The following is a 20033-nucleotide window of genomic DNA, read 5'->3' on the forward strand; positions in this document are numbered from 1 at the left end:
CACACACACACACACACACACACACAACGCAAAAACCTCAGCAGTTAAGGACTTTGAGGGAACAAAGAAAGTGCAAAAACTAACAGTCTCTACCAGGCAAGAAAATAGTCTAACTGTATCAGAGACAATAATCAGTGGTTAAAACTTCCAGTGCTATTTCAAAAGTAAGCAAGGCCCTAAAGCCCCCTCCCAAGATAAGGAGCCCAAGACCCCAGCTAATTTATACTAGCTCTTGGAGCTTGCCCTTAGCCACTTCCCCTCCTCTGACAGTTACCTCTGCCTCACTATAATTTTAAAGTCTCTGCCCTAGCGGGAGCCCAAGCTTCATTAACACACCATGCCTTTCGTGTTTTCTAAGCTTGTGCAACCTTTACAGACAATGAGAAAGCTCCCCTTTCTGAATATTCATTCTAAACCCTAAATAAAAGGAAACTGCTCACCCCTGCTCAGGGAGTTATGGCTTTGGAAGTTATTCCCCTGATCTCTTTAATTGCTGCAAGTAAAGTTTACTTGGTATAACAACCCTCCTCTCCCCCCCCCCACCCCCGCAGTGTAGTGTCTACCTGTAATTCACCAAGGAGCAAACTCAAAAGAGTTCAGTTACAGTCACCCTCCTCAGTTCAGGGTAGTTAGGAAGTCTTCAAATCCAAATGCCCCATCCTCAGAAGCACCATTTACATAAACTATAACCAAACCCCACTGGTAGTACTGATCTGATGAGGGCAAGATTAGGAAAGATGAACTACTCTGTTGCAGTACCCAGCTTTGTAACCAAGCCAATGTGAGTTTGCTCCTTGTTGAGTCAAACTGCATCAGGTTGAATTGTGACACAAAAAAACTTTATCTGTAGCTAATAAGGAGGTCTAACTGCACAAGCAAGGGTGGATGGGTTCCTTTTATTCAGTGTTAGGATGAATATGTAGATAGGGAAGTCTTGTCACCGTGTATAGGGGCAGGCATAAGGTCACACATGCACCTTAAGGAAACATGCCTATGTGCATATTCATTGTATGTTCATTGTGTGTTATGTAAATAAGGCTTGTGCTCCTCCTTGGGCAGAGATTTCAGCATTATAATGAAATAGAGGTAGTTGCTGGTCATTCTACAGGTCACTCCATGGTCCATCTGCACAGGTGCAAATCAGTGGTTCAAGCTTAAACTGGTCTAAGTGGCTTCTGCAGGCTGCAGGTTTTGTCACAGGAGTCACTACTGCTGGAGGGGCAATTTTGACTTCCATTTGCCCGTGTTCAGAGATTAGTTAGAAGGAAGAGCTTAAGGATAATTATGGGAGAAAGTTTGGGGGGCACAAGCAGGTGGGCAGTAAAGGTCAGGTCTTAGGGTCTAGCTGGTGACAGCTTCTCTTTTATAACAAAAGAACACGTGAACTTCCCCAAATTGAACATAGTCACAAGGCAAGCTTGCCCAACCAAAAGCAAAAGCACTTTCAGGGTCTAAATTCATTAATTACAACTAAAAGATGTTGCCCCAACCCTGGCTTTGCTGATTAAAAAATTCACACAAATTACCAATGCCAGCTCTTTTGGTCTGCACAGTTACAGAATCTGAAGGAGGCTCCAGGCTCCAGGCTCCAGGCCAAATGTGGGGCTCACACTCATGAGCTGTGAGACTATGACCAGAGCCTAAGTCTGACGCTTAACCGACTGAGCCCCAGCCAGTGCTCCTGGTTTGCACAATCTTAAAGCTTGTCTAGATAAAGCATATCTTCTAGCTTCTGTATTCCAAGTGCAGGGGAGGAGACTGCAGAGAAACCCACAGGCCTGCCTGACCTGGAGAAAGAAAATGCTGAGCCTTACAGGAAACAAAAGATCCCGATAATGCATGTGAGCTCAGTAACCATCCACAGCAGAACGCTGTGCCTGCAGCTTCCTTTGTGTGCCCGTGTTCCAGCTCAGGCACCAGGCCACAGGCTGCAAACTCCAGCGCTACCCCCACGTGGGGCCAGGTTCATTGTGTAACCTCGGGCAACCCTCTCTGCACTCTGATTTGGTGACTTCATCTGCAAACCGGGGGTGAATGTCCATGTATTGTTACTGAGGGGATATAAAAATTATAGATGGCTTCAGGAAATAGGAAACAAGAAAGACCATGAGAGAGAACAGGACAAAGAACTGCTTAGAGGGAAACAGGCAAATATTTGGAATATAACTTGGGTCTGTGTTTGGACTGGAGACAGATTTATATCTTCTTAAAAAAAAAAAGTTTATTTATTTATTTTGAGAGAGAGCAGGGGAGGGGCTGAAAGAGAGTGAGAGAGAGAATCCCGAGCAGGCTCCATGCTGCCAGTGCAGAGCCCGATGTGTGTCTCGAACCCACAAACCGTGAAATCATGACCTGAGCCAAAATCAAGAGTCAGATGGTTAACCGCAACTGACTGAGCCACCCAGGTGCCCCTATATCCTCTTTTTTAATAGGTGGGGAGTGATCAGAAGGATGAAAAAGAGAATAGGAGAGTAAAGGAATATTAAGAAGCAGGTGGCAGACCCCACCCCAAGTCTGGGAGCTATGCTTCACAACTATTCAAAACATATTTCTTCACAAACGAGTTCCCTTTAATATTTTCTGGACTAAGCTGGTTTACTACAGTCAACTCTCCTTTATTGCCTCACCCCTGCTGGTAACTCATTTCCTTGTTGAGTCTACTTTCTGATCCTAAAATATATGCAAAACCAACCATACCCATTGAAGTTGTAATTAAGGTGATCGAGGTCTGCATTTTAATTTACACTAAACTACAACAATTTCCAGTATTTCGATTCATCCTGTTAGTATTTGAGTACTTTCTATGTAAGTACTTATGTCAGAGAAATGAATAAAATACTGCGCCAAAGATGGCCAACGGGACTAAAACAAGCTCTGGTCTCTAGCTTAGAGACCACTCCTCCGGGTTCTTCCTTGGTTTGCTGTGCTCACGAAAACCCCCACACTTATGGAAGCTGACAACTGTAAATTACCCTCCCCACTTGCATTCGGCGCTCAGATCTTTGGAGAAACAGTCTCCTCTGAGCCCGCTGGTGTTAAATAAATCTCTGATACACCAAGATCTCTGAGTGCCGCTTGGTTTTTCCACCAGCATTCCAGCCTGGTTCCGTAACATTTATACTAGGCACAAAGGAGAATAATAAAGTAGGAGTTTCTTCTACCTTGAAGTATTGAAAACAACCAGTTGGATTCAATCCTAAATGACAGAAAACTGGCACCTCAGTCAGGTTCAGATGGCCCGTCAGCTGGAACTGGGTGATCCCAATGGCAGTCCAAATGGAGGGTCCCTGAGAGCAGAGATCAGTGGTGGTGGGATCAGTCACAGGATTTCAGAAGAGGCTGAGGATCAACAGGATTTAGGTGGTCACAGGAGGAGGCACAATCGTTGCTTCAGGTGTCAAAGATAAAGTGAGACCTTAAAGTGGTGGAAACAGATTTTATCGAGTAGCTCCTATCAGTTGGGGAAAGAGCTGAGCCCACCCCAATTTGTGCAGAGCTGACTGGCATTTTCAAAGGGAGACTGAGAGAGTAGGGAGGGGGTGTGGGCAGGGGCCCAATAGAGGCAGGGAAATGAGAACTTTCAAGAAGTGGGTGTCAGTGTAATCATGGTTAGCTCAGCTGTATCTGCTGGCTGGCAATCATGAAGTTAGGATCCTGTCTTCCCACGGAGACTGGCAGACAGAAGAGGTCCAGTCCTTTCTGATGATTACATTTCAGAGGAATGGCTTTTGGGTCCTTGAGAAAGACACTCCCAGGTTGTAGGAGATATGTATACATTTCAAAGGAACAGAGGAAAAATACACAACTGTAAGCTTATTTTAGTAAATGCTCCAAGAAAGAGGCGTGTCAGAGCTCTATCTGCAGGTCTTGGTTAGGACAAACGATGCATTCCTTGAGTTTTTTTCAAATAGGAGCTCAAAAGGAGGCTGGGTCATCACAGGGATGCAAACTTGGGCTTCCAGAAGTCACGGTAGGTCAAGTCTTAGTGCAAGGGTTTGGACGGAGTCATTATTTGTGGAAAGTTTGTTTCACCCAAAGAAAGAATTGCAGTATGGTTAATATCTGAGACATAGGCAAGTTATTTGAAAGCAGGGAGATGGAGAACTTTGCAAGTGAGGCAGAGGAGTCAGTGTGTGCTAAGGGCAGCAAGAAGTCACAGGAGTTTCTGTTTTTGCTTCTAATGATAACTCCTGATGAGGGAGTATAAGGCAAGGGGACAGGCCGCACCACTACTCCGGCGCCACACCCAGGGGGGATATGTGTGATATTCTTCAGGCACTCCTGGCTGCCCAAGAACAAAGGAAAGGGGAAAAACAAATGGCTAACTGATAGAGATCATAGTCCTGCAGGACCCGATCCATCTATTTACAAATATTTTAGTAAATCACAAGAAAAAGGCAATCTTGTCAATAGCCTAATCTCCAGAAACCTATAGACTCTGTTTCCTGGAGCCCCAATATCACCCCTCCATAGTGATATGGGAAACAAAGGCAGAAGGAAGTGGCAGATAGAACTCAATTTCCTTATAACCTGCAGCCCATTGGCAAATACTTGAGGCAGGTAGAGTAAAACCGTTCTCCAGGAACTCCCTACTGTCTTAATGCTAATGCTTTGCTAGAGGGAAAACCTTAGCTTGACACTGTCAAGGCCTCCTGTATCCTGTGAGTCTTCTTTAGCATATGGAAGTCTCATTGGAAACTTAACCTGGACTTTACCTCCCCCATCTCCTAGTATGTAACCAGTCTCTCCTCGTGGTCCCAGAGCAGCTCTTTCTGCCCACGGATCCTGTCCCTGTGCTTTAATAAAATCAGCTTTTTGTACCAAAACATCTTCAAAGATTCTTTCTTGGCCATCAGCTGCAGACCTTGTGAGCCCCACTATCACCCCAAAAAAACCTCACCATATGTATTAGGCTTTATGTGAAAGGGGTTAATGCAGCAGTGGTATGCAGGGCAGAAGCAGGGACAGTGGTGATTGGACCCCGGCTCCATCAGGGCCTCAAACTGAAGCAGGATAAGGTGAGGAGAGCCTCATCTGGGGTGATGGAGGTGGGGAGGGAAGTCAGGGGTCAGGAGACCCTTTGGAGAAAAACACACCCAGCAGTACCTGAGGAGTGGCCTAGGATGGGAGGAGTGGGGGTGGGGTGAATTCTAGTTTCCAGCATTACTGACAACTGAGGGGAAACTGGCTTCCTGACTTAGGGGTGAGGAGGGAGCATATGTGGGCTTGGGCTGGTGTTGAGCATGAGGTGCTGGGAGGCAGCAGGTATAGCAGTCCAATGGGGGCCTGAGATTGCCGGGACTGCAGACTGGGGGAGCACTCTGAGTGCAAGGAAGATGGCTGTGGGAGAGCTGTGGGCCCCCACGGTGAGAGAGGAGCAGAGAGGCCTGGGGGAGAGCAAACTCAGGGGAAGGAGAGAGGGAGGAGGCACAGAGAAAGGAAGCATCTCATTTTACTGGATGCATGCATGGGTTTTCCTGGATGGATGTGTGTATGCGTTGCATGCGTTTTAGTGGATGCATGTATGTATGCATGCATGCATGTATTTATGTGGCCTCTCAATTTATGTGCACGGGTTTGAATTCAAGGACTAGGTAATACCTTTTGACAAATGAAAGAGAATACTGTACAAATTCTGTAAACTTCAGATAGTTATTTCTTCTAAAAAGGAACTATTTTAAAAGGCTGGTTCATTGCAAATTGAGATGATTAACAAATGAGTAGAGGGCGATCACCAGAAGGCAGGACAGACAAGGCCCGTGGTGGCGCTCTGAGCGGGAAGAGAGCCATGGGGCAAAGAGTGGGTGCCATGCTGGGAGCCAGGAGGGTAGAGATGGGGGTGGGTGGAGCAGAGGAGTCATCTTCCAGGAGGAGCAACAGGGAATCCGAGACCCAAAGGCTGAGGAATGTGAGCCAGAGAAAGCCAGGGGGTTCGAATTCAAAATGAATCCCTTTTTGCGTCTATATGTATGTTTCTTGACCACTGTTTCTGGCCATTGTTGTAATATATTATCAACATCTAATTTTAGAGGAACTATATTTCCAAATCTTACCTAGTAGACACGCAATACTCAGAAGTCTCAGGAGCCCTTATGTCATCAAGTATATACCATTTTGTTCACGTGACCGTTCACACACTCAAGGCAACTTCTCAGCGGGAGAGTCGTTTAAGGGGCTTCACCTACAACTGCATTTCCTCTGAAATTTCGAATTCCAGTCCACTCACTCTGTAGTCCACTCACTCTTTGACCACAGCCTCTTAATATTCACCTGGAATCCTCTGCCAACCCCTTGCCTGCTCCCTAACCTGCACCCCACCCAGCAATCTCCTGACCTTCCTTCTCGCCCGCCTCCCTGTCTCAGATGCAGAATCACCTGGCACCTTTGCCCTCCTCTCTCTGTTCCTGTCCTTCCACCCCAACAACCCCAGACCTCGGGTCCCTCCTGTCTTCCCTACTTCCCCAACACCTGTGGCTGCCGGAGATGCGGACGGCGTTGCCACAATGGCAGTATCTAGCTGTGGGCAGAGGGCTTCATGCTGTGTGACCAGCCTCCACTTCTCCTGGACCTTCTCCCTCTCCTTTCCCCTCATCAGCCATGCTCAATCTTCCCCCTCTTCTGAGGCCTGTGAGCTTCACTCTTTGCTGATGGCTTCACCTCCTACCTCAAAAAAAGGAGAAGACATCACACGCATTGTCCCTTCTCATCCCCACGTGTGCCTCCTATTCACGGCTCCACAGGCTGGCCCACCTTCTCCAGGCCCTCCATAAAGCACACTGACTGTCAGAGAGACACAAGCGAGACACTCACTTAGGGCACCAAAAAGCTCAGTAATCAAAATAAATACTATTGTAAAGCAATGCTTTTTTAAAATCAAAATTAATGCACAAAACCCATGATAAACCAAATTTCAAAATTTTAAATAGAGATAGGATCTAACCCTGCACTCATTCCACCCTGCCTCACTCCCCTCATGCTAATTCTATATCCTGCTGGATATAGGTGCTAAATGTTGCTAACTGGAAATCACCTGGATTCTGCATTCACATATACATACTGGAAACAAAGTTTCACAAATATTTATACTTATTATATGGTAATCTACATTTTCACTTTTTAAGAAAATTCTGATAGAACCCACTAAATGGATTCCATGAACCATCAAATGGAGGCCTGCAAATTTGAAGAAACCAAAACCACCAGTAGAGGGCACCAAAGTTCTCTCCGACAGTAAAGGCATCCTCTTCCTTTCGGATCATTGCCAAAACAAAAACCAACCCCAAAGTTCCTCAAAGGAGGTGATGTCATCCAAAGAGAAGACTAGAGGACTATAAGTAGGAGATACTATATGATTATTAGAAAAAAAACTAAGTCATTTAAATTTTTTAAAAAATGTTTTTTTTTAATGCTAAGTCATTCAATCATTCCATTCTGACTCTACATTCCTCTGTTAGGGAAATAAAGCATTATAATGAGGGGTGCCTGGGTGGCTCAGTCTGGCTCTTGGTTTCACCTTAGGTCATGATCTCAAGGTTGCTGGGTTCAAGCCCTGCATTGGGCTCTACTCTGGCAGTGCAGAGCCTACTTGGGATTCTTTCTCTATCTCTCTGCCCCTCCCCCACTCATGCGGTCTCTGTCTCTCTCTAAATATATAAACTTAAAAAATAAAATTAAAATTAAAAAAAATTAATATTTAATTTTTTTTTTTTTTTTTGAGAAACAGAAAGAGCATGAGCAGGGGAGAGGCAGAGAGAGATGAAGACACAAAATCTCAAGCAGGCTCTAGGCTCTGAGGTGCCAGCACAGAACCTGACATGGGGCTCCAACCCACAGACTGTGAGATCATGACCTGAGCTGAAGTCTAGTGCTTAACCAACTGAGCCACCCAGATGCCCCCCAAAAAGATTTTTTTAAATACTATAATAAAACCTGCACTCCTAATGTCTCTAAATCCCCTCTATGGAAATACACTCATATTTTAGGTCTCTTATTTCAGCGTGAATAGTTTCATATGAATTAGGAAATAAGACTGGTATTTTCATCAAAACTCAACCTAGTTTTTTGTGGTTTTTTTTTTGCATCTGGCATCCATGAAATACAGCCAGATCAACACTAAACCATTCCGCACACCTAGAAAACTGATTTGAGAATTAACACAACAATCTTCACAACCTGAACCACAGAATTCAGCAGGTATGCAGCACAAAGAGGTGAACTGGGGGAGAGAGAAGCCACGGAGGACAGGGAGCTATTTTTGCTTGCAGAGAGAGGACAGAGATGGGGCGGGGGCGGGGGGGGGGGGGGGGGGAGGGGGAGAGAATATGGGAAAAGCACCCCCCCCCAAAAGCAGCTGGAGAGTAAGTGGAAAAGTGGAAACAGCCGTGGGGACTGAACAAAAAAGGGAAAAAGGAGAAAGGAGAGGGTTTAAATTCAATTAAGACTCTATAAACAGGGGAGCACAGAGTCTGAAATTTTGCAGCTCAATACCTGGCAGTGCTCTGGTGGGAAGGGCAAATCCCCAGGAGCAGAGTGAGGTCCAGCAGTCCTCAGGCCACACGGGGAGAGGCAGTGCCCCTGTTGGGAGTACATTTCGTACAGGCTGGTCAATATCCACAGAACAATCAGTGTGATTCATCACATCAATAAAACAAAGGACAAGAACCATATGATCCTCTCAATAGATACAGAGAAACATTTGACAAACTACAGCATCCTTTCTTGATAAAAACCCTCAAGAAAGTAGGGATGGAGGGAGCATACCTCAAGATCATAAAAGCCATATATGAAAGACCCAACGCAAGTATCATCCTCAATGGGGAAAAACTGAGAGCTTTCTCCCTAAGGTCAGGAACAAGACAGGGATGTCCGTCCACTCTTGCCACTGTTATTCAACATAGTATTGGAAGTCTTAGCCTAAGCCATCAGACAACACAAAGAAATAAAAGGCATGCAAATAGGCCAGGAGGAGGTCAAACTTTCACTCTTCGCAGACATGATACTCTATATGGAAAACCCAAAAGATTCCACCAAAAAACCGCTAGAACTGATCCATGAATTTAGCAAACTGACAGGCTATAAAATCAATGCACAGAAATCAGTTACATTCCTATACACCAAGAATGAAGTAACAGAAACAGAAATCAAGGAATCAATCCCATTTACAATTGTACCAAAAACCATAAAATACCTAGGAATAAATCTAACCAAAGAGGTGAAAAATCTGTACATTGAAAACTACAGAAAGCTTATGAAAGAAATTGAAGAAGACACAAAAAAAAATGGAAAAAGATTCCATGTTCCTGGATAGGAAGAACAAATATTGTTAAAAGGTCAACACTACCCAAAGCAATCTACACATTCAATGCAATCCCTATCAAAATAACACCATCATTCTTCACAGAGCTAGAACAAACAATCCTAAAATTTGTATATGGAACCAGAAAAGACTTCGAATAGCCAAAGCAGTCTTGAAAAAAAAAACAAAAACAAAAACAAAAAACAAAGCAGGAGGCATCACAATCCCGGACTTCAAGCTATACTACAAAACTGTAATCATCAAGACAGTATGGTACTGGCACAAAAACAGACACTCAGATCAATGGAACAGAATAGAGAACCCAGAAATGGACCCACAAACGTATGGCCAACTAATCTTTGACAAAGCAGGAAAGAATATCCAATGGAAAAAAGACAGTCTCTTTAGCAAGTGGTGCTGGGAAAACTGGACAGCGACATGCAGAAGAATGAACCTGGACCACTTTCTTACACCATACACAAAAATAAACTCAAAATGGATGAAAGACCTCAATGTGAGACAGGAAGCCATCAAAATCCTTGAGAAGAAAGCAGACAAAAACTTCTTTGATCTTGGCCGCAGCAACTTCTTACTCAACACGTCTCCGGAAGCAAGGGAAACAAAAGCAAAAATGAACTACTGGGACCTCATCAAAATAAAAATCTTTTGCACAGTGAAGAAGGCAATCAGCAAAACTAAAAGGCAACCAACAGAATGGGAGAAGATATTTGCAAATGACATATCAGATAAAGGGTTAGTATCCAAAATCTATAAAGAACTTATCAAACTCAACACCCAAAAAACAAGTATTAGAAAATTAGAAAATGAGCTAAAGACATGAATAGACACTTCTCCAAAGAAGACATCCAGACAGCCAACCGACACCCGAAAAAAATGCTCCACATCACTCATCATCAGGGAAACACAAATCAAAACCACCATGAGACATCATCTCACACCTGTCAGAATGGCTAACATTAACAACTCAGGCAACAACAGATGTTTGCAAGGATGTGGAGAAGGAGGATCTCTTTTGCACAGCTGATGGGAATGCAAACTGGTGCAGCCACTCTGGAAAACAGGGAGGTTCCTCAAAAAATTAAAACTAGAACTATCCTATGACCCTGCAATTGCACTACTAGGTATTTATCCAAGGGATACAGGTGTGCTGTTTCGAAGGGGCACATGCACCCCAATGTTTATAGCAACACTATCAACAATAGCCAAAGTATGGAAAGAGCCCAAATGTCCATCGATGTATGAATAGATAAAGAAGATGTGGTATATATATACAATGGAGTATTACTCGGCAATCAAAAAGAATGAAATCTTGCCATTTGCAACTATGTGGATGGAACTAGAGGGTATTATGCCAAACGAAATTAGTCAGAGAAAGAGATATATCATATGACTTCACTCATATGAGGATTTTAAGATACAAAACAGATGAACATAAGAGCAGGGAAGCAAAAATAATATAAAAACAGGGAGGGAGCAAAACATAAGAGACTCTTAAATATGGAGAACAAACAGAGGGTTACTGGAGAGGTTGTGGGATGGAGCATGGGCTAAATGGGTAAGGGGCATTAAGGAATATACTCCTGAAATCACTGTGGCACTATATACTAAATAACTTGGATGTAAATTAAAAAAATTTTTTTAATCAATCTGATATTCAAAACACTTCAAATCATCAGTATTAAGCATGAAAGTGGCAGGTTCAAAAGTTATGAACATAAACTGATGAGGATCCCCTAGGAAGCCACAGTAAACCTCAATTTTACTGCTTTGTATCTTTTATTTTTAATCTTGCAGCACCAAAGTAGAACAATTCTTGACTCTTGTTCAAGGATGGCAAAAGAAAGATAAAATTACCTCTAAATTATTTATGCTACCTCAATTTCTACATTCTAAGTACTTTCCCCTGGCTTCTTCTGGTGATCTGTTCCTCAGTAAACAAATTTGTGTGGATCTGTTTTCCCTACTCTTAGTCCTCAGACCTCTTGAGGACAGTTCCCTTGCTCATCTCCAGTTCCCTTGCAGAACCTCCCACAATGCCTGGCACAGAGCGAATACGTATTAACTGCCAATCAAGTTGAGTTTTTGCTTAAAGCATCCCACACTCTTCAAGTGTTCAAACTTTCATTCCAAGAAGATGAAGCAACACAATGGCCCTGGTGTACTGCTCCCAAGATGCCTCGAGGCTCAACACAGACACTGGAGGCACTCTAGCGCCTTTCCTAAAGCTCTTGCCTCTGCCCCTGTGTTTGGCACCATTCAGCATTCTCCCTCAGTTCCAGGACCTCGGCGGGTGGATGAAACCATTGTAGGTACACCCAGAACTGGAAGTGAAGGGAACTGATGGCACACAGCAGTTCTCATCCCCAGGCCATTCTCAGAATCCATCTTGTTCCTTTCTCTCCTCCTCTGCACTGGGGAAGTCTCCCCCACCCCCTGACCCTAGTGATCATCTCCTTCCACATCAATGCACAAGGGCATCTCTCATGTGCTCATCTACCTCTCATTAGGGGCCTCACAGGGATGGGGACAGTCTTGGAGGCAGGCCCTGCTCTCTGGGCCCTTCCTTGGCCCAGTAGAGCTGATAGGGTGAGCCTCACTGGGGGAAGGATTCGGGGAGAGGACTGGGGGTGGGAGTGAGGTTGGCACAGGTTTTCCCTCCATGCTGCCAATGCTCAGACAGCCCCTGTGACAGTGACTCAGTACCACTCCCTGACAGTGGATCGCTCAGCATTCCTTCTCCCCTCCCCACCTGCAGATCTGACACCTGCTCCACACTCCCAGGGCCCTATGGGGTTCTGTGCAAGTTCCAAGGGGCTGCCTCTCACTCCACCTCCTCCTCCTACTCAGGAGGGCATATCCAAATTGAGTGAATGAGTGACATTTGTGGAGGGACGATCTTGAATGCTGTCTGGTTATCACTTTTATTTTATTTTATTTTATTTTATTTTATTTTATTTTATTTTACTTTACTTTAGAGAGAGAGAGAGCATGCATGAGTGGGGAAGGGGGCAAAGGGAGGGAGACAGAGAGAGAGAGAGAGAGAGAGAGAGAGAGAGATTGAATCTCAAGCAGGCTACATGCTCAGCATGGAGCTAACTCGTGACTCAATCCCACAACTCTGGGATCATGACCTGAGCCAAATTCAAGTGTTAGACACTCAACCAACTGAGCCACCCAGGTGCCCCTCACTTATATTTTAAAAGACAACTCACCAGCCTTGCCAGAGCTATCTAAAGTGAGCAAAATGACTTGGGTCCTGTGATGGGGTGGTACAGAGGAAAAGAAGAAAAATATAGAGCATGAAAATATTCAGAAAATAGTTATAGGCTATGCTACAGTGGTGGGTGGGGGGTGCTACATGCCTGGCCCAGATGCAGTCACTTGTGTTAGAAATTTTGTACTTAATTAAGTTTGATTGTGCTGATATTTAAGAGACAACTAGAATATCATTCTCTATGTCCATTTTCTTGGTAGTTAATAATTACTAAGTGCTCACTGTGGAGGATATGTGGTTCAAATCCCACTCAAAACAATTCCAAATGGCAGTTATAAGTCTGTCTGGAATTTATAGTGGATATTTTTGTTCGTTGGTTGGTTTGGTTTTTTGTTTTTATTTTTCAGCTTTAAGAGCAGACTTCAGTGATTCATCACTTACATACAACACCAAGTGCTCCCCACAAAAAGTGCCCTCCTTATTACCCATCACCCATCTAACCCATTCCAACCTACCTCCTGTTTGTTCTCTATCATTAAGAGTCTTTTATGGTTTATTTCCCTTTCATCTCTTTCCACCCACTTTCCAATATACTCATCTGTTTTGTTTTTTAAATTCCACATGTGAATGAAATCATATGGTATTTGTCTTTCTCTGATTGACTTATATCACTTAGCTTAATACATTCTAGCTCCAACCATGTCATTGCAAATGACAAGATTTCATTCTTTTTGATGGCTGAGTAATATTCCATTTCAGTGTGTGTGTGTGTGTGTGTGTGTGTGTGTGTGTGTGTATCTGTGTGTCTGTGTGTGTGTGTACATGCCACATCTTCTTTATTCATTCATCAGTAGATGATCTTTTGGGCTGTCTCCATAGTTTAGCTATTGTTGATGCTGCTATAAACATTGGTGGACATGTACCCCTTTGAATCTGTATTTTTGTATCTTTGGGGTAAATACCTAATAATGCAATTGCTGGATCATTGGGTGGTCCTATTTTTAATTTTTGAGGAACCTCCATATTGTTATCTAGAGTGGCTGCACCAGTTTGCATTCCCAGAAAAACAGTGCAAAAAGGCAAAAAGATTTGCCTTTCTCTGCATCCTCATCAACACCTGCTGTTTCTTGCATTGTTAATTTTAATCATTCTGACAGGTATGAGGTGGTATCTCATTGTGATATTGATTTGTATTTCCCTGACGATGAGTGATGTTGAACGTCTTTTCATGCGTCTGTTAGCCATCTGGATGTCTTCTTTAGAAAAGTACCTATTCATGTCTTCTGCCCATTTCTTAACTGAGATAGTGTATATGTTTTTAAAAATAAACTGTTGGTTAAGTATTTTTTGCACATTCAGATATTCTTATTATACTAACACTTCTTAAAAGTCAGTAAAGTACAAGTAACATGCAAGTAACCTGAAGCAATATAATTTTTTTAGTCCTGATTGGTCAAATGGTCCAAATCACAATGACAACACCTCACTGATGCTGCAAATTTAGAGCAAAGCAGTGTTAGAAACAGTGAACAGTATCCCTCCTGTTGAGGAGGAAGACCTTCCACCCTATGGTCCTTCTTGCTGGACTTAGAATCAACTTGACATGAGATAGATTAACAGGAGAAAATCCAATTTAATCGGGTCACAGGAGGAATCCACACAGACATGAGATTCCAAAAACAAGGAGGCAACAGGAAGCTTAGAAAAGCTTAGGATAGGGGGAGGGTCTGAGGACACAAAGGGGAGAAAGCTCTTTAGCAAGAAGGTGCAAGGAGATGTTTAGAACAGTTTGCCCTATTATGCAGATAGGTTCTTTAAAGGGAGTCTCTTGTTACTAGCTCTCTTCCTTCCTGTTGCAGGCTCTGCCTTCCAGAGTAAATTTAGGCAGTTATGGGGGAGGCAGAGAGCTTTTCCTGCATCTGCTGAGTATTTACGACTTTTAATTCAAAGGAATCTTTATGCCAAAGTGGCACATTTTGGAGCGGCATGCCCTCAGCCCCTACACATTTTCTTGGGAGTCAGAGGATTAATTAGTAGAATAATAGACTACCTTCTGGTCCATAAAGATGAAAATGGGTGTAGAAAAGGCAGCAGGATCTTCTAAACATTTCTGGAATATTCAACAGTCATGTTTTTCACCCATGAGAATTTTTGTACTGGATCTACTTTTACTTCTATGTAATCGAGCTGAGAGCACATTGATGATTTCAGCATGTTTTTCTTTATTGAAGATTATTTAGTTACTTGGATACTCTTGCTGGGAATGACTGCCAGCACAATTCTCCCCTGTGTGTTGAACCAACGATAGTTTTTCCAATAGTCCCCATCTGTAGTATTCCATGGTATGCCAGGAACCTCTCTCTCACTCAACATCTTGCTGCATTTGGATTGTAGGTGTGCTGCACTGTGACTCTGTCAAGCCAGGTTCCTTAAATCCTAGGCATACACAGGTGAGTGCTTGTTGCAGGCTCCTGTCTCTAACCTGCTTGTCTGTGACCTTGCTGTGCAGACCCTGTCACAGAACTCTGCTGTAAAGTCAGACATTGGCTAGCTACTCCCTTGTCCTTGACTCATCAGTTTCCCTAATGGTCTCTCTTCTTAGAATGTGGAACTGACCTCCTTATTTTTTTTTATTTTAATTCCAGTATAGTTAGCATAAAATATTATATTAGCATCAGGTGTATGATATTGGAGTTGACTGCTTAGCCCACAGTCTAACCTCAGTTGAGTCACTGAATTAGTAAGAACTGAGATTTCTGTGGTGTGCTGTCTTGGCCAATGGCCAAGAAAGAATTCTTGAGATGTTTTCAGTGCAAAAAGGTGGTTTTATTATAGCACGAGGACAGGACCTGTGGGCAGAAAGAGCTGCATTATAACTGTGAGGAGTGATTGACTATGTAAGATTTTCTATCCTATAGAGGGGAGGGTGATGCTAGGGTCCGAGGAAATTAAGTCTATAGGTTTCTGGAGGTTTTTCTATTGATAAGATTGCTTTTTTCTTATAAATCATTGAGACAGTTGCAAACTGATGGAGACTCCTGTCCTGCGTGTCTGTGATCTCTATCAGTTAACCACTTGTTTTTCCCTTTCCTTTGTTCCTGAGCAGCCAGCCAGGAGTGCCTGAGGAATGTCACACATATGCCACCTGGGGGGAGAGGTTGCTGGGTGCTCATTTGTGCTTTGCCCTCAACTTGCCTGTTGTTCCCTCATCACTAGCCAATGCGTAAAAACTTGCTCTCAAGGGATAGAGGGGCGGGGCGCCCGCCCGGGAAGGGTGCTGACTTACAATATTTGTTGATTTCATTGGTGTAAATATTCCTGCCAAGGCCACTTTCAAGCTGCTGGGGTGAAGTCATTAAGTGGTAGTTGAAATGGGAAGAAATATATGCTATTGGCTCTCTCAAGATGGTCCTGACTCCACGCCACTGCTTCCTCTTCAGTAAAACAGGAATAATGACTAGAACATATTCTTGCTCACAGAATTATTTTGACTTAATTCAATCATTCATGTTTTTCAATAAGCATTTATGTAGAATCTATGTCAAAGCACTGTGCTAGGTACTGGGGATGAAAGAGCTACTGTCAGGATTGTGGCTCAATTAAAATAATGGACACCAAGAAAAACTCCACCTTTTTTAATCCTTAAAATGCTATACAAATGTAAACTAATTTGAATTTGGTTTAATAACATGGGTTTATGAAGGACTTCAGGTCCTCTGTCCAAAAGGGGTACATCTATGAAGAGCTATTTTATAATTATTAGTATAATAAGATATTGAAGAAAATAGATCTAGAGAAATTGTAATTATTTATTTATATCCTACCCACTTCCAAAGAGCATTTGAAGTAGTTTATTATGTAAAAAAAAAAAAAAAAGTTAGAAATATAAGACTGATATTCTGTAGAAAACTTGAAAGACTCCACCAAAAAATTGCTGGAACTAATACATGAATTCAGCAAAGTCGCAGGATATAAAATCAACATGCAGAAATCTGTTGCATTTCTATACACCAAAACAAAACAACAGAAAAAGAAATCAAAGAATTGATCCCATTTGCAACTGTACCAAAAACAATTAGATATCTAGGAATAAACCAAACCAAAGAAATAAAACATCTGTCTGAAAACTATAGAACACTTACGAAAGAAATTGAAGAGGACACAAAGAAATGGAAAAGCATTCTATGATTATGGATTGGAAGAACAAACATTGTTAAATAAAATGTTTGTTCTAAACATTCTAAAACTATCCGAAGCAATCTACACATTTAAAGCAATCCCTATCCAAATACGACCAGCATTTTTCACAGAGCTAAAACAAACACTCCTAAAATTTGTATGGAACCACAAAAGACCCTAAATAGCCAAAGCAATCCTGAAAAAGAAAAACAAAACTGAAGGCATCATGATTCCAGATACCAAGCTATATTAGAAAGCTGTAGTCATCAAGACAGTATGGTACTGGCACAAAAACAGATACATAGATCAATGGAACAGAATAGAGAACCCAGAAAATGACCAACAGCTATATGGTCAACTAATCTTTGACAAAGCAGGAAAGAATACCCAATGGAAAACACACAGTCTCTTCAACAAATAGTGTTGGGAAAACTGGACGGTGACATGTAGAAGAATGAAACTGGACCACTTTCTTACACCATACACAAGAGTAAATTCCAAATGGATGAAAGACCTAAATGTAACATGGGAAACCATCAAAATCCTAGAGGAGAAAACAGGCAGCAACCTCTTTGACCTCACCCACAGCAACTTCTTGCTAGACAAATTGCTGGAGACAAGGGGGGAAAAAAGCAAAAATGAACTATTGGGATTCATCAAGATAGAAAGCTTCTGCACAGCAAAGGAAACAATCAACAAAACTAAAAGGCAACCGACAGAATGAGAGAAGATATTTGCAAATGACATACCAGATAAAGGGTTAGTATCAAAAATCTATAAAGAACTTATCAAACTCAACACCCCCAAAACAAGTAACCTAGTTATGAAATGGCAGAGGACATGAATAGACACTTTTCAAAAGACATCCAGATGGCTAACAGACACATGAAAAGATGCTCAACATTACTCATCATCAGGGAAATACAAATCAAAACCACAATAAGTCATTGCTTCACACCTGTCAGAATGCTAAAATTAACAATACAAGAAACAACAGGTGTTGGTGAGGATGCAGAAAAAGAGGAACCCTCTTGCACTGTTGGTAGGAATGCCAACTGTTGGTGCACTGTTGGCGGGAATGCACCCACTCTAGAGAACAGTATAGAGTTTCCTCAAAAAACTAAAAATAGAAGTATCTTACAATCCAGCAATTGCACTACTAGGTATTTATCCAAAGGATACAAAAATACAGATTTGAAGGGGTACATGTACCCCAATGTTTATAGCAGCATTCTCAACAGTAGCTAAACTATGGAGAGAGCCCATATGTCCATTGGCTGATGAATGGATAAAGAAGGTGTGGTACATATTCAATGGAATATTAATCAGTCATCAAAAAGAATGAAATTTTGACATTTGCAATGACGTGGATGGAGCTAGAGTGTATTATGCTAAACGAAATAAGTCAGTCAGAGAAAGACAACTATATGATTTCACTCATATGTGGAATTTAAGAAACAAAACAGATGAACTTATGGGAAGTGGGTAAAAAAGAGGAGAGAGGGGAACAAACCACAAAAGACTCTCAACAATAGAGAACAATCTGAGGGTTGACAGAGAGTTGTGGGTGGGGGGATGGGCTAAATGGGTAATGGTCATTAAGGACGGCACTTGTTGGGATGAGCATTGGGTGTTGTATGTAAGGGATGAATCACTGAAGTCTACTCCTGAAACCAATATTGCACTGTTTGTTAACTAAAATTTAAATTAAAAAAATTTTTTTAATGTTTATTTATTTTTGAGAAAGAAAGAGAGACAGAGCACAAACAGGGGAGGAGCGCAGAGAGAGGAAGAAACAGAATCCGAATGAGACTCCAGGCTCTGAGCTGTCAGCACAGAGCCTGATGCAGGGCTCAAACTCATGAACCATGAGATCACAACCTGAGCCAAAGCTGGACGCTTAACCAACTGAGCCACACAGGTGCCCCAACTAAAATTTAAATTTAAAAAAAAGAAAAGAAAAAAAGAAATATAAGACCAAGTCCAATGATCACAAAGGCAGAAAATGAGACACAAAAAGAGAAGGGAAGGAACCAATGACAGGAGCAAGTGAGCAAGACTTTCAACAGTGAGCCTCCTAAAAACAGGGAAGTGTTTATATCAACCAGTTTTTTTAAATTAATGCTTAAAAAATCATTGGTTTCAACATGATCACTGTATGGGTCTGCATTGTCCATGTTGCTATCATTTACAGTTCTAGAATTTATTGTGTAATTACAGAACACCTAATCAAAACAGAAGAAAGATGTTGAACTAAGAACATCCTCTCCTAAGTCAGGGCCCATTCTGTGCTAATGAAAAGGGTTCCTGGAGAGTTGTCTGCCCTGCAGGCCAAATGAATCTCCTGCACCTTCCCCTGGGCTCCTGCATCAACTTTACACTGTAGCCCAGCAGGACAACCATCTTCTCCATCTGCCCCTCCCACCACCACCACCTCCTTCACTCCCCATCCAGCCCCTGCCCCAGCAGCGTGGTTCACGCAAGGCCCACAAGTGGCCAGAACTCCTAGACTCTGCTCGTGTTTCCTTCTTCCTGGAACAGCCCTCTGTCTTCCTGGCCAAGCCCTCACCTCTTACAGAGGACAGTTCAGATTTCACCGTCTCCAGGACGTCTCCAGCCCATGTTGATTTGCCTTCCTCTTGCTGTCCTGGTGCACTTTCCATTTACCCACTGGATATTTAGCCCCTTGAGGATGTGAATGAATTGACAGTCTTACAAGCGTTGTTTCATTTCTAGCAGAAACGAAAAGCAAGGTGTGATTAGACCAAAGACCACATGGTAAAATATTCTAGAAATAGGCATACATTTATAGAATAATTTTAGACTGCGAAGGGGTCATGAAAATCTATCCCAGTTCTTCGACACATAATGAAACTGAGACCCTGAGAAAAGAAGTGACCAGCTTGAGGTTCTCCAGTAGGTTAATTCCAGAATTGGAACACTAGGGAATCTCAGTATTTTATAACACCAGCTTCATTTTGTGTTTTATTTAATAGCCAGCAAATAGAATTTCAGATATGCACCAATACAGGCCCAAAACATCACGATCAGGGAAAAGAACAGTGAAATCAGTGAGAGTCAGGACATCTCGATTTCCATTCTAACTTTCCAAAGCCTTAGGCCTGTAACAAATCACTTCACAGCTCTGGGCCTTTGTTCTTTCCTCTGTAAAAGATGGGGGAAGAGTTGGATGGCCTTTAAGGTTCTAGCTGATTCTATCATTCTATAAACCTATCATCGTTGGCCCAGCCCTGCCTCAGAACTCCTGGGAGAGTGGGCATCTCCCACCTCTGTTCCCTGCTCCAGGCTGGGAGAGTGGGCATC

The 20033-nt window shown here is 42.6% G+C and overlaps 1 protein-coding gene across 2 annotated transcripts in view; it reads right to left on the minus strand.

Annotated features, from left to right (window-relative positions):
* Positions 1-2329: 2329 nt before the first annotated feature.
* The window catches only part of KLHL6 (kelch like family member 6), a 97489-nt gene continuing 79785 nt past the window's right edge, over positions 2330-20033 (minus strand). For both annotated transcript variants that reach the window (XR_005792268.1, XR_005792267.1), the window contains exon 9: positions 2330-3287. The gene's annotated coding sequence lies outside the window, so the exon portion shown is untranslated. The remainder of the gene's footprint in view (positions 3288-20033) is intronic.

Source organism: Herpailurus yagouaroundi, unplaced genomic scaffold (genome assembly GCF_014898765.1).
Source record: "Herpailurus yagouaroundi ecotype Mexico unplaced genomic scaffold, PumYag 159, whole genome shotgun sequence".
NCBI lineage: Eukaryota > Metazoa > Chordata > Mammalia > Carnivora > Felidae > Herpailurus > Herpailurus yagouaroundi.